This window comes from Coturnix japonica, chromosome W, assembly GCF_054131305.1.
Source record: "Coturnix japonica strain WE chromosome W, WE-NBRP24, whole genome shotgun sequence".
In the NCBI taxonomy this organism is placed as follows: Eukaryota; Metazoa; Chordata; class Aves; order Galliformes; family Phasianidae; genus Coturnix; species Coturnix japonica.
The window spans coordinates 24,928,699-24,956,280 of record NC_140701.1 but is presented as its reverse complement, the minus strand read 5'-3'; the positions used below and the strand labels follow the sequence as shown (position 1 = coordinate 24,956,280).

Genomic DNA, 27,582 nt, shown 5'->3' with positions numbered 1-27,582 from the left:
GGTGCAGGACATGGTGTGCGCAGCATGGAGCTGGGGAACCCTCCAGATAATTTGAGGTGGGAACAGCCAGGCAGGGAGAGACCCCACCTGCTCCTGCATGACTCCCTGCAAAGCCGCCCTTGGGAACAATCTGAGTGGCTGTGCAGGCACTCACCACAGCAACTTCCGAGTTTGGCACTTGCATAAGTGACTGTGGAGAGAGGAGCAGGAGAGAGTGAGAGAGACATGCAGTGGGTACCCCCATGGCCAATCACCTCCAGCCCCAGCCCACATCCCCCACGGATGCTTCACCTGAGCATCCACTGTGCAGCACAGGGCAGCAAGGAGCATCATGAGGCTGAGCACAGCTGCCTTCATCTTCCTCTGTGCTCCGGGAGCTGATGAGGCTGAAGGAAGCAAGGTCTGCATTTATCCTCCCAGAACCTCTCCCACTCCCCAAGTGTCCGTGGGCTTGGCAGGCTTCCCTGGCATGGACTGAGCACAGCCAGACCTCTCAGGGAGAGAAATGACCTCTCAGGCCATCCAGCTGTTAACTCAGATAAGATCTGCTTCAATAGTAATGACCCCTCTTGTATTACCTGGGCCGTAAGATCAGAGGCAGATTTAGGAGATGGGGCTGTAGAGGTTGAACCTTCCCACCAACATCCCATTACGTGTTGCTGCCGTGTAAAAGATGACAGCAGAGGGGTAGCCTGACAGAATGGCATCTGACATTGAAGTGCACATGAAGCGATGGTGTGCCATTGAATGCCTCCAAGTGGATAAAATGACACTCATTGATATTCACCAATTTTTGCTGAATGTTTCCGGAGACCAAACAGTAGATGTGAGCAGAATGAGGCAATGGGAGGTGTGTTTCAGCAGTGGTAACAGTGGGTCGCCATTGCTGGTGAAGATGGCAATGAGCATGGCACATAGGCTCCTCTTCCCTCAGTCTCCCATCTCTGTTATCCAGGCTGCTCCCAACCTCCTCATGTCAGTCATCTCATTAGGAGCAGCTTTCTACCTACCAGCCTATGCTCCAAGAATGGCTCCTGTAGGTGTTGGGTAACTTTTATCAGACCTTTGTGCAGAATTCCTTTACCACAAACCATCCTGGAGGCAGCACCGACCTCTGTGTACAAAATGGAAGAAGCCCAAAAGGAAGCTTGGAAACTTCTGACCTGACAACCCATATCCAAGAACTTGTCCTGTGCAGGGTCTCACAGGGAAAGAGGAAGAGAGACCTGGCAGCCAACATGCAAACCAGTTGCTGCTGCTGGCTTCTCAGAGGCACTGACAAATGTGAGCCTTGAAGAACAGACCCCAGCCAGGAGCCCAGGGATGGCCTGTCAGCTGTTGCAGTCGGAAGTCAGCGCACAGTTTGATGATCAGCCATGTGCTTCCTGCTGGATTGTAGGTTTCTGAGAACATATGACCCCAACTGCTCCAGAAACGTCTCACAAGAAGGAGGACAGACAGAGGCACTGCACGTCCTTTATTCTGTTAAGTTTCACAGAGATCCTGGTTCATTATGTACAGTGTGTCTGGGCTACAATATAAAGGTAAAAGCTGAAGAGGAATTGATTTGAATAATACCATTTCAGTGAAAAAAATTACAGTGTTTTAAAACAACAATAAAATTTAATACAATACACTTATGAAAACGGATCAAAACAAAACAAACAAAAAAAATAACAAAGAGTTTGTATCAGTAAAAAGCTGCATTACATGTCATGAATTCCAAAAGATGGGCAGTTCACTGCTTTTGAAACACATCTGGTCATCACTTTCCTCACTGCATCCTTGACTTCCTGTTTCCTCATGCTGTAGATGAGGGGGTTCACTGCTGGAGGCACCACCGAGTACAGAAGTGCCACCATCAGGTCCATGGATAAGGAGGAAACAGAGGGGGGCTTCAGATAGGCAAAAAAGGCAGTACTGAGAAAGAGGGAGACCACGGCCAGGTGAGGGAGGCATGTGGAGAAGGCTTTGTGCTGTCCCTCCTGAGAGGGCACCATCAGCACGACAAGGAAGATTTGCACATAGGACACAACTATGAAAACATAGCAGCCAAAGGCTAAACTGGTACTAAAAATGAGAAACAGAACTTCCTTAAGGTAGGAGGCTGAGCAGGAGAGCTTGAGGATCTGGGGGATTTCACAGAAAAACTGGTTGACCACATTCCCTTGGCAGAGAGGCAGTGAAAACGTACTGGCAGTGTGCACCAGGGAATTCAGAACACCAGTGCCCCAGACAGCTGCTGCCATGGTGGCACAAGCTCTGCTGTCCATCAAGGTCCCGTAGCGCAGGGACTTGCAGATGGAAACGTAGCGGTCATAGGACATGATGGTGAGAAGGGACAGCTCTGCTGACATGAAGAAGAGAAGGAAAAAGAACTGTGCAGCACATTCTGTGTAGGAGATGGCCCTGGTGTCCCAGAGGGCATTGGCCATGGCTTTGGGGAGAGTGGTGGAGATGCAGCCCAGGTCGAGGAGGGCCAGGTTGAGGAGGAAGAAGTACATGGGGGTGTGCAGGCGGCGGTCGCACACTACGGCTGTGCTGATGAGGCCGTTGCCCAGGAGGGCAGCCAGGTAGATGCCCAGGAAGAGCCAGAAGTGCAAGAGCTGCAGTTGCCGCGTCTGCCAATGGCAGCAGGAGGAACTCGCTGATGGAGCTGTGTAGAGAGTGTTTTTTACAGCTAGTTAGCTGAGAAGGGTCGTAAACACGGTGCAGCTAAGCAAGCAGCCATAACACCTGCAAGGACAGCAAGAACAACAGGATGCCCTGGGATGGTGAGAAACTAGCCATGGTTCTGGGAACTCAGCAAGGGAGTAGCTTTCAGTTGATAACAACAAGCTGTTAAGATACTCGGGGATGGTATGTAATTGGGAACCAATGATGAGCTCTACTTTTGCAATATGTATGAGCTAATTATCCGTATTATAAAGGTACACGCAGCCAAGGAATAAAGGAGAATAGCTGATCATATGTCAATGACAGGTGTGGTCGTCTGCTTTTCTCCCGCCGTTCTGCAACAATTGGTGACCCCGACATGGCCTACCAGGAAGGATCGTAGCGGCGAAGGTGTTCGAATCATTAAGCAGCAGGGATAGCATGCGCCAGGAAAAGAAGGTGCAGGTGCTCTACGTGACCTTATTGAAGGGCCTAGCCGATACGGGCCGCCGACATCCTTTAAGGCTGCAACAGTGCGCTGACAAATAGGTATGCCAAGGCAAGCGGTTTATGAATTATTTTCTTGCTTTTTTAAAAAAAAGTGTCAGGTATTTTCTTGCTTTTTGAAAAAAAAAAGAGTCAGGTTAAGGGGACAGACTTACAAAAGGAACTCCCCGAGTTATTAGCGTATGGGTATGCTAAAGGGTTATTTCAGAATCCGCATTTAGTGTATGATCTTGCTGAGTGGCGTAAATTTGGAGATGCAATTTTACAGGGAATATTAGATGGGGATAAAACAGCTAAAAAATGCGGGAAGTGGTGGCGTGTGGTTTATAATGATTTGTTGCTACATCAGGCAGAAAAGGAAGCGGCAGAACAAGCTAGTGCTGTGCAGGGGAGGAATAAGAATTATAATGAATGGTCAGATTGCCCGGTGCCCCCTGCTTTGTCCACCGTAAAGTTGCCACCGGCCTCCGAGCCTGCATTGCCGGTGGCTCCGGAGCCGAGTGCCCCGTCTCCGTCTCCCGGCACGTCTGTATCAGACGAGCCGCCTGCATCGACCATGGTGCTACAGCCGGCCCCCTCGACCCCCCTTTGCAATGAGCCGCTCCCTGGGGCACAGAGTGACCTGGCGGAGGCTGTCGCGCGGGAGCGGGGGGGGGGGCTTGGGCGTCGCTGGCGCGGGCTTGTTTAGAGGCAGGAGACGGTGAGGCGTTGGAAGCGGTGCAACAGGTGGTGCTGCCGGGGGGGTATTCGCCTGATCCTGCAGGCGGGACACAGGCTGCTATCAGTGCTTTAGATTGGAAGTTGTTGTCACAATTGCAGTCTACGGTCAGTCAGTTTGGAGTAAAAAGTGAGCCAGCGAGACAGATACTGGATTATATCTGGAGTACTCAGGTTTTGTTGCCATCTGATTGTCGGGCTATAGCTAGGTTGATTTTTTCGCAGCACCAACAACTGCTATTTAATGCTTATTGGGAAGAGATGTGCCAACAGAGCGCTGCGATAGTTAGGCAGCCCAGAGATCCCTTGTATAATGTAACCGTTGAAGAACTTTTAGGGGTGGGTCCTTTCATCCGGACGGAGGCCCAGGCTTTATTAGGACCAGCTAAATGTAGGGAGTCAATGTATCTGGCCAGGCAGGCTATGGATAAGATCAAGGTGCCAGGTGGGCTGCCGTCTTATATGGGAATCCAGCAGGGAAGAAATGAGGATTTTGGAGCGTTTCTAGATATGGTAGCTGGAGCCATAGAGAAGGCTGGAGTACCAGAGTACATGAGGGAAATAATTCTAAAATATTGTGCACTTCAGAATTGTAATGCTACAGCTCGTGGCATTCTAAGTACTTTGAGGAGTAACTGGACAATAGAGGAGGCGTTAGACAGATTATCGAGTGTGCCCACGGGGGCTCAGGCTTTCATAGTTGAGGCTATTAAAGAGCTAGGGGCAGGATTAAAGGCACAGGCTGAGGCTTCTCAGAATCAAGTATTTGCAGCTCTTGCACCCTTACAAGCGTCTGCGGTAACCAGTGCAGGCCCAAGCACCTCTTTTAAATGTTTCCGGTGTGGCGTTAAGGGACATTTGCGACGGAATTGCCAAGCTGTCGGTGTGTGGTGCCAGAACTGCCGCTCGGACAACCACAACACCGTCACCTGCCGTCGCTGGTCAAGAAATCTCCAGCCCAGCGCAAGAAAGAACAGCGGCCGCGCTCCGACACAAGCAGCCGTTCCCAGCCAGTGGCCGCCTGCCCCCCCGCACATGTCTCTCGCCGCGTTGTTGGTCTCTACGGCGCCCCCGCCCTCTGCTTCGCCCACGTCGTTCTCTGCGCCTAGCCATGCTGCCCCCCCCTTGTCGTGCGCAGCTGCGTCTGTGCAGCCCATGTGTAACGTGGTTAAAGACGCGGATGGACCGAAACCAGAGGATCGTTGTGACCCCGGTCCTGTAGATCCAGAAAGCGAATCGGACGCATTTCCTCCTGATGATACTTTGTTTGGAGCAGGAATGACAAATTTCCCTACAGCGTACTGTGATGTCTTAGAGCAATGCAGAAAAGAAACAGTATTAAGGGGTGATGCTGACACGTTGCAAACCTTTTCTAATCAGGTCCCCCATTTGGAATCCCTGCCTTGTGAGGCAGTGAAGGAGCTAAGGGAGTCAGTGAGAACATACGGAGTTCAGTCAGACTTTACATACAATCTTTTGGTTGCAAACAGTGACAGTTACTCTATGACCCCTCACGATTGGAAAACTGTGTTAAGAATGATCCTCTCTCCTACGCAATACACCGTGTTTGTGACTGAATACCAGCTACATAATTTGACTGATACCTCTTTGCCTCAAACTGGGACAAATCCATGTGGCACAGCACCTCTTCAACTGTGTCAGACAAATGTCACTCATGTTCCTGAATTTGGCTGTCTAAAATATGCACATATAACAATAGATACTCATTCTTCTTACGTATTTGCCACAGCACAGGTGGCACAGTCATGACACCCGTAAACACTGGTTATCTGCTTGTGCTGCTATGGGAATCCCACATACTACAAAAACAGATAATGAGCCTGCATATACCTCTAAGGCCACTCAAACTTTCCTCCAAGAAGGGTGTGTTAAACATACTACAACCATTGCTCATTCTCCCACTGAACAAGCTATCACTGATCACATTTGTTCTGCAACAGAGCTGCTGTTGGACATCTGCTGTTCCTGGGCTTGGAGTCCTGTTCAGAGTGCAGAAGATAATGACAAGTCCAGACCATTCTCAGACACTCTTCCTGCTATAATATGAAATGTTTTAATTCTCTTACAACAGTGTACATTTAGCACCATTACTTGCATTTAATTTCATGTCGTTCAGCATTCCTTAAGCAGAAGCAGCATTTGAAGCTCTAACCTTCTTCTTACTTTCTTATCTTATCCCGTCTCCCTGGTTAGTTTCATCTGTTTTATGTCTCATATCTTGACCCCAACTGCTCTTAGCGTCCAAAACCCAGCCTCTGTGCCATTCAATTTCATTTAGAAAAAGCTGCCTGTTCAAACGTTAAGTGAATTCCTTTTGTCTACTGAAAATGATGATAATTTTGATTGGTTCTACCATTTGAGAAAGAGGAGACTGAAAGCACATCATGTGTGACTGCTCACAAAACAAGCAATTGACTGAAGAAAAATTATCAGAGCTGTGACAGCCCCTTTTAAAATTTGCCTCCAATCATTTCTGTCTTCCTCAAGAACAGGAAATAGAATATCCCTGCCTTGGCTCTCCTCTTGCAAAGTACACTTAAAAACATTCTTTTGTGCAGTGGAGCTGTGATCCCCCTGCCCCAGGCAGCAGCTGTGGCAGCACAAGCCCTGCCGGGGGGCTCCTTCCCCCCACACGTTTCCCTGCAGTGCCCTGGGCAGCTCCCCAGGCAGGCTGAGTGCTGAGCCTGGCAGGCGGCAGAGTCCCATACCCAGCACACTGCCCCTGGGGCACAGCAGGGACCCTGCTCTGCAGGACAGCCCTGGGCACTCGCCTGCAGCCCCGGCTGCACAGCCTGCAGCCGTGCTGGGACACGCAGCACTCAGGGCTGTGCTCTGACGCTGCAGCATGGAAGCCCTCAGTTAAAACAGAAGTTTTTTATCCACAGTAAAGAAACATGCAGTGCCTGTGGCCAGATCTGCTATGGCATGTCCCAGTTATAGTTAACCTTCTATGAAAAGCAGCTGCATAGTCTGCAGGGAGACTTAACCTGTCATGTTCTGTGAGCAATGCTCCTGCAGTGAATTCACAGCCCGCTCACACAGTATACATCCTGTAAGCTCTCTCCCTTTTCTCTCCTCTCCTTCTGTCAGCTGCAGGCTGTGCTGTGCAAAAGAGCAGATCCTGGGCACAGCTGTCTCTCTACAGCACTGCCCACTTTTATGAGCTCACTGTATCCCAGGAGTATGGCCCAGCCCAGCTCAGCAGCAGAGGATGTATTGTTTATCCTTCCCACTCGTCTCCCCTGAGATGTCCCTGGGTCTTCTTGGCCAACAGCTTCTGAAAGACAGCAGTGTCATAACCGTACTTTGAAATCTGATGAATTAAACACCAGATATCCAGTGGTCAGTGACTAATTCCAGACTTAGGGCAGTCCTACCAGAGATTTTTTGATGAAACAAAAAGGGCACACAGACAAGGGCAAGACATCATAGAATCTTAGAATCATCAAGGTTGGAAAAGACCTAAAAGATCACCCAGTCCAACTGTTCACCTATCTCTAATAGCTCCCATATATCCATGTCCCTCAACACAACATCCAGTTTTTCCTGGAACACCTCCTGGGTCAGTGACTCCACCACCCCCACGGGCAGTCCATTCCAGGTCCCAAAGTGCAGAACGTGGATTTTGGTCTATGTGAACCCCATCCCATTGGCTTCAGCCCAGCTCTCAAGCCTGTCCAGACCCCTCAGTAGGGCCTCGCTACCCAGGTAGATCCACACTCCCAGCCAATTTGGTGTCATCTGAAAACTTTCCTAGGGTGCACTCAATACCCTCATCCAGGTCAGCAATGAAGATATTGAAGAGCAAAGGCACCTGCACTGACACCTGGAAAACAGGTGTGCCCCGGTGGCGCAGTGGTTAAAGACGCCGCCTTGCAACACTGGGGTCCGGAGTTCGAATCCCCCCTGTGGCGCAAGTGGTAGAAGTGCCGCTCTGCTACACAGAGGCTCGAATCCCGGGGGCTGGACTCGATGATCTCTAAGGTCCCTTCCAACCCGCACAAAACTATGAAACTATGAAACACCAAGTAGGTGTCCAGGCGGGTCTTGAATATTTCCAGAGAAGGCGACTCCACAAGCCTCTTGGGCAGCCTGTTCCAGTGCTCCATGAAACTCACTGTAAAGAAGCTATTGCACACATTTGTGCAGAACTTCCTACGCTCCAGTTTCTGTCCATTTCCCCTCTTCCTGTCTCCACACACTGATGAAGAGTCTGGTCTCACCACTTTGCCCCCCACGCCTCAGATATTTATAGACCTGGTTCGAGTTCCCTCTCAGTCTTCTTCTGTCAAGGCTAAACAGACTCTGTACACTTAGCCTTTCTTCATAGGGGAGATTCTCCATGCCCTTCACCATCTTTGTGGCCTTCCGTTGAACTCTTTCCATGACATCCCTGTCTTTTTTCTACTGGTAAGCCCAGAACTGAACACAGGACTCCAGATGAGGCCTCACCAGGGCAGAGTAGAGGATTACTTCTCTCAACCTGCTGGACACGCTCTTTTTCATGTACCCCAGAATGCCATTGGCCTTTTTGGCCACGAGGGCACACTGCTGCCTCACGGTCAACCTGTCATCAACCAGGACACCCAGGTCCCTCTCTGCAGAGCTCCTCTCCAGCAGCTCACCCCCCAACCTGTCCCAGGTGCTCACAGACCAGCTCTTCCCAAATTAAAGAGAAGTCTTCCATTCCCCAGACCCTCTCACTAAGCTCCAGGGTCTGGGATTTCTGAGGGTGAGCTTTCTCAAGGAAGACAGAAGCAAAGAAGGCCTTCAGTATCTTCACTATCTCAGCAACCCCAGTTACCAGAACACCCCTCTCACTTTGCAGGGGACCCACAGTCTCCCTAGTCTTCCTTTTACTCTTAACATACTTTAAAAAGCCTTTTTTTTCTATCCATTTTAATGAGTGTCAACCCATTTATATTCTGATTGCAAGGAAGTGTGTGAGGGAGGTGGTTCAATCAGTGCTGGTTCTGTGGCAAAGTGTTTATAACTGAACGATATGGATTGTTAAGGGAAAGTTATATGGTATTAAGGGTGTATATGGAAACTAAAAAAATGTATTGTTTCACAAACTATTTTGATGGTATAAGAAAGTGTAATTGTTAATGGTATGTGGAAGTGTACTTGAGGGAGTGTGGAAGTATAAATGAGGGTACAAGTAGTGGAATAGTTTACAAGGTAAAAAGGGTTAAAGATAAAGTGAGCTAATCTGCACTGAAATGAGAGCAATCTCCCACACCATTCCCCTACCAGCTGAGCAGAGCAGAGCAGAGGCACAGTCCCCATGTATCAGGTAGTGATATTCTGCTTACCAAATGGCTGAGCTCACAACAGAAGAGGCAGGTCTTCCTCTCTACTCCATCTGTGGCATACTCTGGAGTTCAAGGCATTGCAAAGCTATGGCACATCTACGTTCTTTCGCTGATGACACCTTAGTGTGCTCTGGGCTCTATAATCAATTGCATCTAAAGAAGTCTAGGGTCATGCCAGTTGACAGGAACTGGCAAATGTTGTCTCATTGTAAGGAAGAGTATAATTGATGACACGGGCAATTATGGACTTGTCAGTTTCACTCCAGTGCTTGTAAAATTGTGGAGAAAATGATGGTGGGAGTTATGGAAAAACAATTCTGTCATTGGTCGCAGCCAACACAAGTTCCTGAGGGGAAGGTCGCGTTAAACTTAAGGTCCTTTTATGACAAGGTTATCCATTTAGCTGGCCAAGGGAAACCAGTTGGTGTTATCCTTGAGGATTTCAGTAGAGATTTGATACTATTTCTCACAGCACCCTTCTGGACAGAATGTCCTGCATACAGCTAGACAGAAACACGATGTGGTGGGTGAGCAGTTGGCCAACAGGTCAGGCACAATGGATTATAGTCAATGGGTTCCATCAGGCTGTTAGATGGTCACTGTCATGGTTCCCCAGGGCTCCATTTTAGGGCCACTTCTCTTAAATGTTTTTGCAGATGACTTGCATGCAGGACTAGAAGATGATCTGAGCAAGTTTGCTGATGATACCAGATGAGGAGGTGCTGTTGCCTCCACTGAGAGAGGAGAGGATTTGCAGAGAGATGTGGACAAGTCAGAGAAGTGGGTACCAGTTGGTACGAAGCAACAAGCGCATAAAGTGAAACAACAACAAGTGCCTGATTGTGCACCTGGGTAGGGGCAACCCAGGACATAAACACTGACTTGTTATGGGACACTGGAGGGTAATCTGACTGAAAAGGACTGGAGGTCCTGCTCAACATCAAATTTAATGTGAGTCTGCAGTGTGCCCAGGCAGCCAGGAAGGCCAGTGGTCCCCTGGAGTGCATCAAGCAAGTTATTGCCAGCTGGGTGAGGGAAACGGTCGTCCCTCTCTGCTCTGCATTGCAGAGATAAAGTACATCAAACTATGGGAGGGTGTGCAAAGGAGGGCACTGGAAGTGAGAGATCTGAAATTCAGAGTTTCATTGGGAATGACTGCTTGCTCAGACTGGGCCCTTCTCAAATCCCACATCCTGTGATGACACACAGGGCCCACATGAGACATGAACTTCACAGCATCCTTGCACCCCATGCAGAGCCTGGGATCTTCTGTCCCCATGTCTTTTGTTTAACATCATACAGACCTCCATCCCACTGCCCCAGGAAGGGCCCTGAGCCAACATGAGAGACCAGATCTCCCTGCTAAGGATCTGGGAATCAGGGTTTGGCCTGTCTTCTTCATAAGGCAAAGGAAGGGTTTCTTAGCATCAGAGCCACCATGCCAGTGCCTTTGCCTGCCTGTAGTCATATCTTCCAATTATCTGCTCTAAAAAGTCCCTAGGAAAGCTTGCTTACTAATGGCCCTCAGTGGGCCCATTAATACTCCAAGAAACTTCACTGTTACTTCTGACTTTGTCTTGCTGAGTACTTTGTGCAAACTTCTCTCTGCACTGGAGGTTGATGGACTCAGCATCAAACGCACCCTGGGGCCCATTATAACCGAAAGAGTCTCCTGTGCCTTATGCCATCTTGTTATCTTATTCAGGTTATCAGAACTTGTTCAGCAAAATGCAAAGGTATCTGAAGAGAGCTTAAAGAGCCAGAGTCCAGACGGCAATTATTGTCTATTTAATTATAGTTGTGTTTAAACAAGAAGTTCAGGCAGCACTGTGCAACTGATATCGATCCAGGATGCCCCAATGAGTTTTATTCTGTCATTGCATGGACAAACGTCCTTCTCAACCTCCCCACCCCATTTCTACTCACATTGGCCCCATGGGACTTGCATCACTTTTCCTCACAACACTCTTCTCCTCTGCAGCCACCAGCTCAGTGTTAAACCACCTTTGCACCAACTCCCACTGGCTTTCCTCAGAGAAACAGCTGCACGTGGGCAAGGAAAGAATTCTCTCTTTTTTTTGGCCAACACATAGAAGGAAAGGTGATGCAACTGGTGTCAGAATGAACAGTAAAACACAGTGATCAACTGCATGCCATGGCCAAGCTGCATCTATTGAGGTTTGTCTTTCACAGGGAATTTTAGTACAAGAAATGAATTAGACAGATTCCAGACTTCAGTCACAGGGCATTGGGACTGGCACCGCTCTCTGTATCCCTGTACGTGAAGGCATCTGTGTCCTGCAAACACAGTTCTAGAAAACGACCTAATTACAGGGGGAGAAAAAAAAAACCAAAAAAACAAAATAACCACAAAATCCCCTCAAAGACTCATTTTTACAACTTAAAATGGAACAGGACTCATGAGAATTTCACATGTGGAGAAGGGTTAACACGTTTTCATTCATTTCTATTTTTGTCTTCAATTCACTGTTACAGTATTATTGGCATTAAAGAAACAACTTTCAGACTTACAGCTTAAAATAAAAAAAAGAGAGAGAGATCCATTTGTGTTTCACATGTGGCCTGGTGCCCCCTTGACTTTCACATTCCCCACCAGCCCTTCCTTGCTGGTGAGCATGAGATCCATCAGAGCACCTCTCCTCTCCTGGATGGCATGAGCCCTGTTGTGCTGTCCCTGCAGCAGATACTGGAGTGAAAAAGGCCCCCAAAGGGGACAAGGGCCTGACAACACAAAACTGCCATGTGCCTGCAGAGGGTACTTCCCACTTGCTCTTCCTGGTAAGGAAGCTGAGAAGAAACACAGTTGTTCTCCTCTGTGTCACGGGTTACTTAGATTTACCTATGCCCGTGACAGGGGAAGCCACCCCGTGGGCCCCCCCCGGGGCCCAGAAAGGAGGGGGAAAAGGGGAATGGGATAAAAACAGCGACAATCTAAGGAGGAAAAACTTATTTTACTAAATATGATATCGAAAAACAAGATAACACAATATAATATAATTGAGGCTAACAAATCGAACAAACAGAGAGAGAGAGTCCCCGAAACCTGAGAGGCCTACTGTGAACTCTAGGCGACACGGATGGAACGCTTGGTTTTGTAATTTTGTAATTTTGCTATCAGTATTCCACATCATAACATCATGTAAAGTATGGATACTTCTATTGAATGTGCAGTCCACAGAAGAAGACTACATATCCCAGAGAACAACGGGGTTAATGATAAGTCACGGGACCAGGACTCTATATAATCTCGTTTCCAGGCTGGAGTGCCCTCCTTCTTCTCTCAAACTTCTCGGAGAGTGGGAAGCGTTCCAGCCGTGTCGCCTAGAGTTCACAGTAGGCCTCTCGGTTTTCGGGGACTCTCTCTCTCTGTTTCGTTCGATTTGTTAGCCTCAATTATATTATATTGTGTTATCTTGTATTTCGGTATCATATTTAGTAAAATAAGTTTTTCCTCCTTAGATTGTCGCTGTTTTATCCCACTCCCTTTTTCCCCCTCCTTTCCGGGCCCCGGGGGGGGGGCCCACGGGGTGGCTTCCCCTGTCACGGGCATAGGTAAATCTAAGTAACCCGTGACAGATTTTTTGGTGGAGAATGCGGGCATAGAGCTTTTTAGCTTTTAGAACGACTCTCTCTTTGCTCTTAAAGAGCTTCGTAAGGGGAGTGTTATCTTTTCGTAGCTGCTCACTGAGAACGTGACCTTGAAATACCAGACAAATTGTCAACATTAAGGGCTGCTGTACATTCTCAGCACTGCTATCTAACTTTTGTGTAGAAAACAAAGGGATTTCTTTCTCCCTTAGAGCAAAGCTAGCTAGCTCTGACTTTTACAGAGCCTGCCAGCTATGAATCCACTCTTTATCCCAGTTGCTCTGTTTAAGGGATTGAAAGCAATTATGATCTTTTTAAAGTATTGGTCAACTATTAACACCATAATTTGGTGTTGTGGAATTGTGCAGGTATATAGCCTAATAAGGTGGATACTGATGGAGACACCTGCCTGGTACTTTTATGAGATGTGGTATGGTCAGAATTTTGGCACCTACACCCCAGATGGAATTGTGAATCTTACAAACACTTGCATCCCAGATGGAATTGCGAATCTTACAAGTACTTGCATCCCAGATGGAACAGGCAATTTTACAAACACCACCATGTTTAATTCATTGTACAGGCTAAAAAAAAACTTTTTATTTAGGTTGTACTCTCAGGTTTCCACACGCCTTTCAATAACTGAGATAGGGTTCATACTTGCATCCGTGTTATCACTATTAATGAATGCATATATGTTCCTATGCATTCGTTCTATGCGGAAGTCTCCTCCAGAACCAGAGAATGATGACTGGCAGGGAATATGGAAAGGTTTAGGAAAAGTCTTGGAAGCATGGGGACCCGCAGTGTCATGGGATTTCACTCTTGAACACCTAAGGGACCCTAAGAAATTAAGTGAGTAGTTGGGTCAGAGATCTAAGGAGGTAAACCTTATGTGGGGTTTGGCTTATGCATACCGTGCTTTGCATCATACTATTCTGGAGAGAGAGAGTTTCCGATCTGAGATTCAAGCCCAAGTTAATTCTGATCAGTCACAGGAGGCATCAGTAGCAATATCAGTTGCCCCTGTGGAAGGCAAGAAATGGAAACGGGTGTCCATGCGTCTAGAACGAAAAGAAGGAGAAGCACAGGGGGGGGCTGCAGAAGACCCAGGTGCCGGGCATGGAGCAGTACCGAAAAAAGCAAAGGCAAAAACCAAGAGGCATGAAGAAGAGACTGATGATGAGGAGGAAATCACCTATTGTCGACCTCTGAAGCTGACTGAAATCCAAGGCTCAAGAAAGGAGTTCACACGGCGTCAAGATGAAGGTATCCTTGCTTGGTTGCTTCGCTGCTGGGACAACGGGGCCAACAGCTTGTCTCTAGATGGTAATGAAGCTCGCCAACTAGGAAGCATTGCCCAAGATGCAGGTATCGACAGAGGGATTAGCAGATGTTCGGATGGAGCTGCCACTCTCTGGTTGCGGCTGTTAGAAGCCGTGAGAGAAAGGTACCCCTATAAGGATGCTTTGAAGCCCAAATTTGATAGTTGGAATACCGTCCAAAAAGGTATTCAGCGCTTGAGGGAATTGGCCATGGCGAAAATGTTGTACAGCCCTGATCCAAGCGAACTTGACCCTGAGAGAGTGAGGGCCGATCCTGACATGTGGCAGAAAATCACAAGTACAGCACCAGAGAGAATGGCACAGTCATTGGTAACAGGTTCTAAAGGGTTCATGGACAGATGGCCCCGAGTTGTTGAGCTGATTATAATGCTTCAAACCACCGATCAGCAGCTCCCCCAACTGCATGCCGCAGTTTCTGCCATCTCACGGCTAGAAAACCGAGTAGATGAAATGTGCAAGAAATTGTTTCCATCAACTAATTGCAATGATCCCGTAATAGTATCAGAAACAACTGAAGAAGGTCAATCCTCGTACGGGCCACCAGGTCTAATGAAGGATCTGATCAAAGTATTCCAGTCCTACTCCCCACCTGCATCATCAAAAGTCTCAGCTGTTAAACGCACACGCTTCCCAGCTCGAGCAAAGAACAACAGTACGATTGCACCGCGTGTTTCCATGTGGCGCTACCTACGTGACCGTGGAGAAGACATGAGGAAGTGGCATGATCAGCCTACTTCTGCACTACGAGCACGGGTGAAAGAACTACTAGACATACCAACCACCAGTGGAGTTGCTCCAGTCATCACAGGTAACCAATAGAGGGGCCCTGCCCTCAGTCAGGGGAGGGAAAGGGATAATAGAGTTTATTGGACTGTGTGGATTCGATGGCCTGGCACATCAGAACCACAGAAATATAAGGCACTGGTGGATACCGGTGCACAGTGCACCCTAATGCCCTCCAGTCATGAAGGGACAGAATCAATCCATATTTCTGGAGTGACTGGAGGCTCTCAAGAATTGACTGTGCTGGAGGCTGAAATAAGCCTCACTGGCAAAGACTGGCAAAAACATCCTATTGTGACTGGCCCAGGGGCTCCATGTATACTGGGTATTGATTACCTCAGAAGGGAGCATTTCAAGGATCCTAAGGGGTATCGATGGGCCTTTGGGATAGCTGCTGTAGATATGGACAACATTAAGCAGCTGTCTGTTTTGCCTGGCCTGTCAGAGGACCCGTCTGTTGTGGGGCTTCTACGAGTAAAAGAGCAGCAGGTACCGATTGCTACAAAGACAGTGCACAGACGGCAGTATCGCACCAACAGGGATTCCTTGCTCCCCATTCATGATTTGATTCGCCAGTTGGAGAATCAGGGAGTGATCAGTAAAACTCACTCACCTTTTAACAGTCCCATATGGCCAGTGCGTAAAGCCAGTGGAGAATGGAGGCTGACAGTAGACTACCGTGGCCTGAATGAGGTCACACCCCCATTGAGCGCTGCTGTGCCGGACATGTTGGAACTCCAGTACGAGCTGGAGTCAAAAGCAGCCAAATGGTATGCCACCATTGACATTGCCAATGCCTTCTTTTCTATTCCTTTGGCTGCAGAATGTAAGCCACAGTTTGCCTTCACCTGGAGGGGCATTCAGTATACTTGGAACCGTTTGCCCCAGGGGTGGAAACACAGCCCCACCATTTGCCATGGGTTGGTCCAAACTGTACTGGAACAGGGTGGTGCTCCTGAACACCTGCAGTACATTGATGACATTGTTGTGTGGGGTGATACAGCAGAAGAGGTTTTCACAAAAGGAGAGCAGATCATCCAAATTCTTCTACAAGCCGGCTTTGCTATTAAGCGAAGCAAAGTAAAAGGACCTGCCCAGGAAATTCAGTTCTTAGGTATAAAGTGGCAGGATGGACGTCGTCACATCCCAACAGATGTGATCGACAAAATCACTGCCATGTCTCCACCAACTAGCAAGAAAGAGACACAATCTTTCCTGGGTGCAGTAGGCTTTTGGAGGATGCACATTCCAAACTACAGCCTCATTGTAAGCCCCCTTTATCAGGTGACGCGGAAGAAGAACGATTTTGCATGGGGCCCTGAGCAGCAGCAGGCTTTTGAACAGATTAAACAAGAGATAGCCCGAGCTGTAGCTCTGGGGCCAGTACGGACTGGACAGGATGTAAAGAACATCCTCTATACTGCTGCTGGAGAGAAAGGCCCCACTTGGAGTTTGTGGCAAAGAGCCTCAGGAGAGACCCGAGGCCGACCCCTGGGATTCTGGAGTCGATCATATAAGGGGTCTGAAGAGTGCTACACTCCAACTGAGAAGGAGATCTTAGCCGCGTATGAGGGGGTTCGGGCTGCTTCCGAAGTAGTTGGGACTGAAACACAGCTCCTTTTGGCACCTCGACTGCCAGTGCTGAACTGGATGTTCAAAGGACAGGTTCCCTCCACTCATCATGCTACCGATGTCACCTGGAGCAAGTGGATTACGCTGATTACACAGCGAGCGCGAATGGGAAACCTCAATCGTCCAGGAATCCTAGAGGTAATCATGGACTGGCCTGAAGATAAAACGTTTGGAACATCACCAGCAGAAGAGGTATCACGTGCTAAAGAGGCCCCACCATACAACGAATTACCAGAAAATGAAAAGAAATATGCCCTATTCACAGACGGATCATGTCGCATTGTAGGGAAGCATCGCAAATGGAAAGCTGCTGTGTGGAGCCCCACACGACAGGTTGCAGAGGCCACCGAAGGTAAGGGAGAATCAAGTCAGTTTGCAGAGGTAAAAGCTGTCCAGCTGGCCTTAGATGTTGCTGAACGAGAAAAGTGGCCAATGCTGTATCTTTATACTGACTCATGGATGGTGGCAAATGCCTTATGGGGGTGGTTACAGAGGTGGGAACAAAACAACTGGCAACGGAAGGGTAAATCTGTTTGGGCCGCTGAATTATGGAAGGACATTGCTGCCCGAACAAAGAATATGGTTGTAAAGGTGCGTCATGTGGATGCACATGTGCCCAAAAGTCGGGCTACTGAAGAACAACAAAACAACCATCAGGTAGATAAAGCTGCCAAAATTGAGGTGGCTCAAATTGACTTGGACTGGCAGAATAAGGGTGAATTATTTCTAGCTCGATGGGCTCATGAGACCTCAGGTCATCAAGGAAGAGACACGACATATAAGTGGGCCAGAGACCGAGGGGTGGACTTAACCATGGACGCTATTGCGCAGATTATTCATGATTGTGAAACATGTGCCATAATTAAACAAGCCAAAAGGATGAAACCTCTCTGGGAGGAAGGGCGATGGCAAAAGTATAAATATGGGGAGGCGTGGCAGGTTGATTATATCACCTTGCCACGATCTCGCAGTGGTAAGTGTTATGTACTCACCATGGTAGAGGCAACCACTGGGTGGCTTGAAACATACGCAGTACCCCATGCAACTGCTCGAAACACCATATTAGGTCTTGAGAAACAAGTCCTATGGCGACATGGCACCCCAGAAAGAATTGAATCTGATAATGGGACACATTTCAAAAATTGTCTTATAAATACTTGGGCCAAAGATCATGGCATTGAGTGGATTTATCATATTCCCTACCATGCACCAGCTTCTGGTAAAATTGAACGATATAATGGGTTGTTGAAAACTATGTTGAAAGCAATGGGTGGTGGAACATTTAAGCACTGGGAGAAGAATCTGGCAGAAGCCACTTGGTTGGTGAATACTAGAGGATCTGTCAATCGTGATGGTCCTAGTCAATCTAGCCCCCTACACACTGTAGAAGGAGATAAGGTCCCTGTTGTACATGTAAAGAACATGTTGGGAAAAGCTGTTTGGTTCCTTCCAGCTTCTGGAAAGGGCAAACCTATCCGTGGAACTGTCTTTGCCCAGGGACCTGGGTGCACTTGGTGGGTAATGCAGAAGGATGGGGATGTTCAATGTGTGCCACAAGGGAATTTAATGCTGGGGGAGTGCAGTCAATAATTTTATGTATTTATATATATACGTTTGCATGTGTAGTGTATTTTAGTTATTATAGTTGTACATTTAGTTATGTTACATGTAATTCTACTGTTTAGCTATCATAATTTTACATATGTGTATATATATGTATATATATATTTACCATGATGTAATAATGAAGAATAAGGGGTGGAATGTCATGGTTTTGTAATTTTGTAATTTTGCTATCAGTATTCCACATCATAACATCATGTAAAGTATGGATACTTCTATTGAATGTGCAGTCCACAGAAGAAGACTACATATCCCAGAGAACAACGGGGTTAATGATAAGTCACGGGACCAGGACTCTATATAATCTCGTTTCCAGGCTGGAGTGCCCTCCTTCTTCTCTCAAACTTCTCGGAGAGTGGGAAGCGTTCCAGCCGTGTCGCCTAGAGTTCACAGTAGGCCTCTCGGTTTTCGGGGACTCTCTCTCTCTGTTTCGTTCGATTTGTTAGCCTCAATTATATTATATTGTGTTATCTTGTATTTCAGTATCATATTTAGTAAAATAAGTTTTTCCTCCTTAGATTGTCGCTGTTTTATCCCACTCCCTTTTTCCCCCTCCTTTCCGGGCCCCGGGGGGAGGGGCCCACGGGGTGGCTTCCCCTGTCACGGGCATAGGTAAATCTAAGTAACCCGTGACATATATACATATATATATACAAGTATGTAAAATTATGATAGCTAAATAGTAGAATTGCATGTAACATAACTAAATGTACAACAATAATAACTAAAATACACTACACATGCAAACTTATATATATAGATACATAAAATTATTGACTGCACTCCCCCAGCATCAGATTCCCTTGTGGTACACACTGAACATCCCCATCCTTCTGCATTACCCACCAAGTGCACCCAGGTCCCTGGGCAAAGACAGTTCCAAGGATAGGTTTGCCCTTTCCAGAAGCTGGAAGGACCCAAACAGCTTTAACCAACATGTTCTTTACATGTACAACAGGGACCTTATTACCTTCTATAGTGTGTAGGGGACTAGATTGACTAGGACCATCATGACTGACAGATCCTCTAGCATTGATCAACCAAGTGGCTTCAGCCAGATTCTTCTCCCAGTGCTTAAATGTTCCACCACCCATTGCTTTCAACATAGTTTTCAACAACCCATTATATCGTTCAATTTTACCAGAAGCTGGTGCATGGTAGGGAATATGATAAATCCACTCAATGCCATGATCTTTGGCCCAAGTATTTATAAGACAATTTTTGAAATGTGTCCCATTATCAGATTCAGTTCTTTCTGGGGTGCCATGTCGCCACAGGACTTGTTTCTCAAGACCTAATATGGTGTTTCGAGCAGTAGCATGGGGCACTGCGTATGTTTCAAGCCACCCAGTGGTTGCCTCTACCATGGTGAGTACATAACACTTACCACTGCGAGACCGTGGCAAGGTGATATAATCAACCTGCCACGCCTCCCCATATTTATACTTTTGCCATCGCCCTTCCCCCCAAAAAGGTTTCATCCTCTTGGCTTGTTTAATTATGGCACATGTTTCACAATCATGAATAATCTGCGCAATAGCGTCCATGGTTAAGTCCACCCCTCGGTCTCTGGCCCACTTATATGTCGCGTCTCTTCCTTGATGACCTGAGGTCTCATGAGCCCATCGAGCTAGAAATAATTCGCCCTTATTCTGCCAGTCCAAGTCTATTTGAGCCACCTCAATTCTGGCAGCTTTATCTACCTGATGGTTGTTTTGATGTTCTTCAGTAGCCCGACTTTTGGGCACATGTGCATCCACATGATGCACCTTTACAACCATATTCTTTGTTCGGGAAGCAATGTCCTTCCATAATTCAGCGGCCCAAACAGATTTACCCTTCCGTTGCCAGTTGTTTTGTTCCCACCTCTGTAACCACCCCCATAAGGCATTTGCCACCATCCATGAGTCAGTATAAAGATACAGCATTGGCCACTTTTCTCGTTCAGCAACATCTAAGGCCAGCTGGACAGCTTTTACCTCTGCAAACTGACTTGATTCTCCCTTACCTTCAGTGGCCTCTGCAACCTGTCATGTGGGGCTCCACACAGCAGCTTTCCATTTGCGATGCTTCCCTACAATGCGATATGATCCGTCAGTGAATAGGGCATATTTCTTTTCATTTTCTGGTAATTTGTTGTATGGTGGGGCCTCTTTAGCACGTGATACCTCTTCTGCTGGTGATGTTCCAAACCTTTTATCTTCAGGCCAGTCCATGATTACCTCTAGGATTCCTGGACGATTGAGGTTTCCCATTCGTGCTCGCTGTGTAATCAGCGTAATCCACTTGCTCCAGGTGACATCTGTAGCATGATGAGTGGAGGGAACCTGTCCTTTGAACATCCAGTTCAGCACTGGCATTCGAGGTGCCAAAAGGAGCTGTGTTTCAGTCCCACCTACTTCGGAAGCAGCCTGAACCCCCTCATACGCAGCTAAGATCCCCTTCTCAGTTGGAGTGCAGCACTCTTCAGACCCCTTATATGATCGACTCCAGAATCCCAGGGGTCGGCCTCGGGTCTCTCCTGAGGCTCTTTGCCACAAACTCCAAGTGGGGCCTTTCTCTCCAACAGCAGTATAGAGGATGTTTTTTACATCCTGTCCAGTCCGTACTGGCCCCAGAGCTACAGCACGGGCTATCTCTTGTTTAATCTGTTCAAAAGCCTGCTGCTGCTCAGGGCCCCATGCAAATCGTTTTTCTTCCGCGTCACCTGATAAAGGGGGCTTACAATGAGGCTGTAGTTTGGAATGTGCATCCTCCAAAAGCCTACTGCACCCAGGAAAGATTGTGTCTCTTTCTTGCTAGTTGGTGGAGACATGGCAGTGATTTTGTCGATCACATCTGTTGGGATGTGACGACGTCCATCCTGCCACTTTATACCTAAGAACTGAATTTCCTGGGCAGGTCCTTTTACTTTGCTTCGCTTAATAGCAAAGCCAGCTTGTAGAAGAATTTGGATGATCTGCTCTCCTTTTGTGAAAACCTCTTCTGCTGTATCACCCCACACAACAATGTCATCAATGTACTGCAGGTGTTCAGGAGCACCACCCTGTTCCAGTACAGTTTGGACCAACCCATGGCAAATGGTGGGGCTGTGTTTCCACCCCTGGGGCAAACGGTTCCAAGTATACTGAATGCCCCTCCAGGTGAAGGCAAACTGTGGCTTACATTCTGCAGCCAAAGGAATAGAAAAGAAGGCATTGGCAATGTCAATGGTGGCATACCATTTGGCTGCTTTTGACTCCAGCTCGTACTGGAGTTCCAACATGTCCGGCACAGCAGCGCTCAATGGGGGTGTGACCTCATTCAGGCCACGGTAGTCTACTGTCAGCCTCCATTCTCCACTGGCTTTACGCACTGGCCATATGGGACTGTTAAAAGGTGAGTGAGTTTTACTGATCACTCCCTGATTCTCTAACTGGCGAATCAAATCATGAATGGGGAGCAAGGAATCCCTGTTGGTACGATACTGCTGTCTGTGCACTGTCTTTGTAGTAATTGGTACCTGCTGCTCTTTTACTCGTAGCAGCCCCACAACAGACGGGTCCTCTGACAGGCCAGGCAAAACAGACAGCTGCTTAATGTTGTCCATGTCTACAGCAGCTATCCCAAAGGCCCATCGATACCCCTTAGGATCCTTGAAATGCCCCCTTCTGAGGTAATCAATACCCAGTATACATGGAGCCCCTGGGCCAGTCACAATAGGATGTTTTTGCCAGTTTTTGCCAGAGAGACTTATTTCAGCCTCCAGCACAGTCAATTCTTGAGAGGCCCCATTCACCCCAGAAATATGGATTGATTCTGTCCCTTCATGACTGGAGGGCATTAGGGTGCACTGTGCACCGGTATTCACCAGCGCCTTATATTCCTGTGGTTCTGATGTGCCAGGCCATCGAATCCACACAGTCCAATAAACTCTATTATCCCTTTCCCTCCCCTGATTGAGGACAGGGCCCCTCTATTGGTTACCTGAGATGACTGGAGCAACTCCACTGGTGGTTGATATGTCTAGTAGTTCTTTCACCCGTGCTTGTAATGCAGAAGTAGGCTGATCATGCCACTTCCTCATGTCTTCTCCACAGTCACGTAGGTAGCGCCACATGGAAACACGCGGTGCAATCGTACTGTTGTTCTTTGCTCGAGCTGGGAAGCGTGTGCGTTTAACAGCCGAGACTTTTGATGATGCAGGTGGGGAGTAGGACTGGAATACTTTGATCAGATCCTTCATTAGACCTGGTGGCCCGTACGAGGATTGACCTTCATCAGTTGTTTCTGATACTATTACGGGATCATTACGATTAGTTGATGGAAACAATTTCTTGCACATTTCATCTAGTTGGTCTTCTAGCCGTGATATGGCAGAAACTGCGGCATGCAGTTGGGGGAGCTGCTGATCGGTGGTTTGAAGCATTATAATCAGCTCAACAACTCGGGGCCATCTGTCCATGAACCCTTTAGAACCTGTTACCAATGACTGTGCCATTCTCTCTGGTGCTGTACTTGTGATTTTCTGCCACATGTCAGGATCGGCCCTCACTCTCTCAGGGTCAAGTTCGCTTGGATGTGGGCTGTACAACATTTTCACCATGGCCAATTCCCTCAGGCACTGAATACCTTTTTGGATGGTATTCCAACTATCAAATTTAGGCTTCAAAGCATCCTTATAGGGGTACCTTTCTCTCACAGCTTCTAACAGCCGCAACCAGAGAGTGGCAGCTCCATCCGAACATCTGCTAATCCCTCTGTCGATACCTGCATCGTGGGCAATGCTTCCTACTTGGCGAGCTTCATTACCATCTAGAGACAAGCTGTTGATCCCGTTGTCCCAGCAGCGAAGCAACCAAGCAAGGATACCTTCATCTTGACGCCGTGTAAACTCCTTTCTTGAGCCTTGGATTTCAGTCAGCTTCAGAGGTCGACGATAGGTGATTTCTTCCTCATCATCAGTCTCTTCTTCATGCCTCTTGGTTTTTCCCTTTGCTTTTTTCGGTACTGCTCCATGCCCGGCACCTGGGTCTTCTGCTTCTCCTTCTTTTCGTTCTAGACGCATGGACACCTGTTTCCTTTTCATGCCTTCCACAGAGGCAACTGATATTGCTACTGATGCCTCCTGTGACTGATCAGAGTTAACTTGGGCTTGAATCTCAGATCAGAAACTCTCTCCTTCCAGAATAGTATGATACAAAGCACGGTATGCATAAGCCAAACCCCACATAAGGTTTACCTCCTTAGATCTCTGACCCAAATACTCACTTAATTTCTCAGGGTCCCTTAGGTGTTCAAGAGTGAAATCCCATGACACTGCGGGTCCCCATGCTTCTAAGACTTTTCCTAAACCTTTCCATATTCCCTGCCAGTCATCATTCTCTGGTTCTGGAGGAGACTTCCGCATAGAACGAATGCATAGGAATACATATGCATTCATTAATAGTGATAACATGGATACAAATACGAACCCTATATCAGTTATTGAAAGGCGTGTGGAAATCTGAGAGTACAACCTAAAAAAAGCAGGTTTTTTTAGCCTGTACACTGGATTAAACATGGTGGTGTTTGTAAAATTGCCCATTCCATCTGAGATGCAAGTATTTGTAAGATTCGCAATTCCATCTGGGATGCAAGTGTTTGTAAGATTCACAATTCCATCTGGGGTGTAGATGCCAAAATTCTGACCATACCACATCTCATATAAGTACAAGGCAGGCGTCTCCATCAGTATCCACCTTATTAGGCCATATACCTGCACAATTCCACAACACCAAATTATGGTGTTAATAGTTGACCAATACTTTGAGAAGATCATAATTGCTTTCAATCCCTTAAACAGAGCAACTGGGATGAAGAGTGGATTCATAGCTGGCAGGCTCTGTAAAAGTCAGAGCTATCTAGCTTTGCTCTAAGGGAGAAAGAAATCCCTTTGTTTTCTATACAAAAGTTAGATAGCAATGCTGAGAATGTGCAGCTGCCCTTGATGTTGACAATTTGTCTGGTATTTCAAGGTCACATTCTCAGTGAGCAGCTACGAAAAGATAACACTCCCGTAACGAAGCTAACATATCTCTTTAAGAGCAAAGAGAGAGTCGTTCTAAAAGCTAAAAAGCTCTATGCCCGCATCCTCCACCAAAAAAATCTGTCACGGGTTACTTAGATTTACCTATGCCCGTGACAGTGGAAGCCACCCCGTGGGCCCCCCCCAGGCCCAGAAAGGAGGGGGAAAAGGGGAATGGGATAAAAACAGCGGCAATCTAAGGAGGAAAAACTTATTTTACTAAATATGATATCGAAATACAAGATAACACAATATAATATAATTGAGGCTAACAAATCGTACAAACAGAGAGAGAGAGTCCCCGAAAACCGAGAGGCCTACTGTGAACTCTAGGCAACACGGCTGGAACGCTTCCCACTCTCCGAGAAGGTCGAGAGAAGAAGGAGGGCCCTCCAGCCTGGGAACGAGATTATATAGCGTCCTGGTCCCATGACTTATCATTACCCCTGTTGTTCTCTGGGATATGTAGTCTTCTTCTGTGGACTGCACATTCAATAGAAGTATCCATACTTGACATGATGTTATGATGTGGAATACTGATAGCAAAATTACAAAATTACAAAACCATGACACTCTGTTTGCCACTTCCATTAGCTCTGGCCCGGCTGCTGTGCCATCCCCAGGCAGAGCTCAGTGCACTCTCACAGAGGGCAGTCTCCCTTCCTTGTCTCCTCGCCCATCCGTCCTAAAGATATACCCCCTTGTGCTACAGTGCAATGGTGGAAGCCATTCAACTGTGTCCCTGTGGTCCAAACAAGAGCCCAGGCCTACAGCCTGGTGTTCTCATTAGTTGAAAATGACAGAAGTAAACATACAAATTGGAAAGCATCATTGGACATAGCCTGACTGGATAGCTTATCTATAGCAACAGTGTACAGAAGGTGGCACACAGGCATTAGAGCTGACGTAGCATCACAGACACTCCCTGGGCATGGATTTCCAGGAAGGACCTGTGCTGCATTTCCAGCTACAACAGAGTGTGAGGGACAGCCCAGGGAACTGGCATGATCATAGAATCATCAAGGTTGGAGAAGACCTATAAGATTACCCAGTCCAACCATTCACCTAATACCAATATCTCCAACAACACCATGTCGCTGAACACAACATCCAAACATTGCTTGAAAACCACCAGGGTCGGTGACCCCACCACCTCCCTGGGCAGTCCTCACCACTCTTTCTGATCTGTAATATTTCCTAACATCTAGCCTGAATCTCCCCTGTTGCAGCTTGAAACCATTCCCTTTAGTACTATCACTAAAGACACGAGAGAAGAGGCTGACCCCCAGCCACAGGCTGCCAGCTTCTGCAGGAGAATACTATGAGAGACAGTGTCAAAGGCTTTGCTGAAGTCTAGGTAGACCACCTGTAAGGCTAACTAATATAAAGACGTTAACAAAGATGATGGTAGATAGTCAAAGGTTATTAGCAAAGGAAAACTCACCAATGTCAATGCCTTGACTGGAAAGCTGAGGCAGTCTCCACTGGGGAGCAATCTCCAAGAGATGCTGCTTCAGTGGTGGTCAGCCCTTAAATGAGGTCTTAGTGGAGGTGGAGCTAGATTACTCTCACCTGTGCTCCCACAGCTGACCCAACAGTTGCCTCAGCTAATTAATCAGAGGTTCAAGCTGTGATTTCCCATACACCACCTCAACAGCCTTTCCCTCATCCACCAGATGGGTCACTAGATCATAGAAGGAGATCAGGTTGGTCAAACAGGACCTGCCCTTCATGAACCCATGCTGGCTAGGCCTGATCCCCCGGCCATCCCACACATGCCACACAATCTGCCTGAAGACAATCTGCTCCATAACCTTCCCTGGCACCGAGGTCAGGGTAACAGGCCTGTAGTTCCCCAGATCCTCCTTACAACCTTCCTTGTAAATGGGAGTCACATTGGAAGCCTCCAGTCTTCCAGGACCTCACCCGTTACAAAGGAGCGCTGATAGATGACAGAAAGCAGCTCGGCTATCACCTCCGCCAGTTTCCTCAGCACTCTCGGGTAAATCTTATCTGGTCCCATGGACTTGTGGCAGTCCAGTTGGAGTAGTAATTCCCTGACCGTTGCTTCCAGAATCACAGGGGGTTCAGTCCGGGACGTATTCGCCAATTATCCCGAATTATCTTGGGACCTCAACTGTCCAGGGGAGAGAGACACAAATATGGATGCCATCATGTCTTCTCTCAATTTATTGCTGTGTCACATACCTTATATACCATCCTAAATCCCGCGCAGATGTGTACACCCGCTTTGCAAAACCCGATGCACGTGATACAACCTATACACACACCTACCTAAACCCCCCACCCACTAACTCTTAACCTACAGGCCGTCACTCAGCTATTCTAGAACATTCCATCTACTCAGAACTACTGTATGCACTCATAAATCCTTGCAAAGACAACTTAGCACCCCAACATCTCCCCCCTTTCTTTGCTAATGTGATGTTTCATAGTCACACGTGGATAGTGGTTGATAGCCATCCCCATGTGGTGCACTTAAAACTAAATTAACTGCAAGAAGGTGACTAACTGCCTGATCCAAAACAGGGTGAACAATACGAATTATAACAGGAATCAAACACACAGCAAGCAGAATAACTACTAAAGCAATCACACCCACAGTAAGAGCATTCTCAAGTCATCTAGGAAGACCAAGTATTTTGGAAAAGAAACCCCAGTTCTTGTCCTTCAATATCCGGAACGTCGAGTCAGCTATGTCCTTCGCTTCCCGTCGGATCTTGTCTATGGCCGAAGATGCATTTGCGCTGAAGTCAAGACAGCAGAATCCTTTGAGGCCTAGGTGTTGTTCCATCTGAGCGCAACCTAGACCAGTCCGAGCAAACAGAAAGTCTACCACCATCTTAGTCTGAGTCAGTCCAGTGTCAAGGGAACTCAGTGATTCAGCTATATCAGTCAGTGCACGGGAAGTGCGATTCGCATTCTTTGCTGCCCAACAAGCAAGCTGTGTAGTCGCACGTGTATTACGAAGATAGTACCTAGGACAGGCTCACTCCCAGCAGCAGGAACAGAAGTAGAGGCAGCAGCAGCTGGCAACCACAGCCAGACCAGACAGGCAAGAATCCACTGGGTTCTGGCTCCTGTGGAAATACAAGCATACCCTCAGCCCCATGTGAGAAGATCTGTAAGCGTCATTTAGAAGATTCGAGCATTGGTAATATCAGATCCTATTTGGTTCACATCCAATCCATTAGTAAAATAGAAATGCACAGTAACCTGGATAATGACTAATAATTCGAATTCTTGAAACTGCATTGGAAATGCAAGAAATTCTCCCATTATGTCACACCACTGTTATCTGCAGTAT

The 27,582-nt window shown here is 47.4% G+C and overlaps 1 pseudogene; it reads right to left on the bottom strand.

Moving 5' to 3' along the window:
- Nucleotides 1–1,706: 1,706 nt before the first annotated feature.
- Nucleotides 1,707–26,277, bottom strand: LOC146754626 (olfactory receptor 14J1-like; annotated as a pseudogene).
- Nucleotides 26,278–27,582: the final 1,305 nt, after the last annotated feature.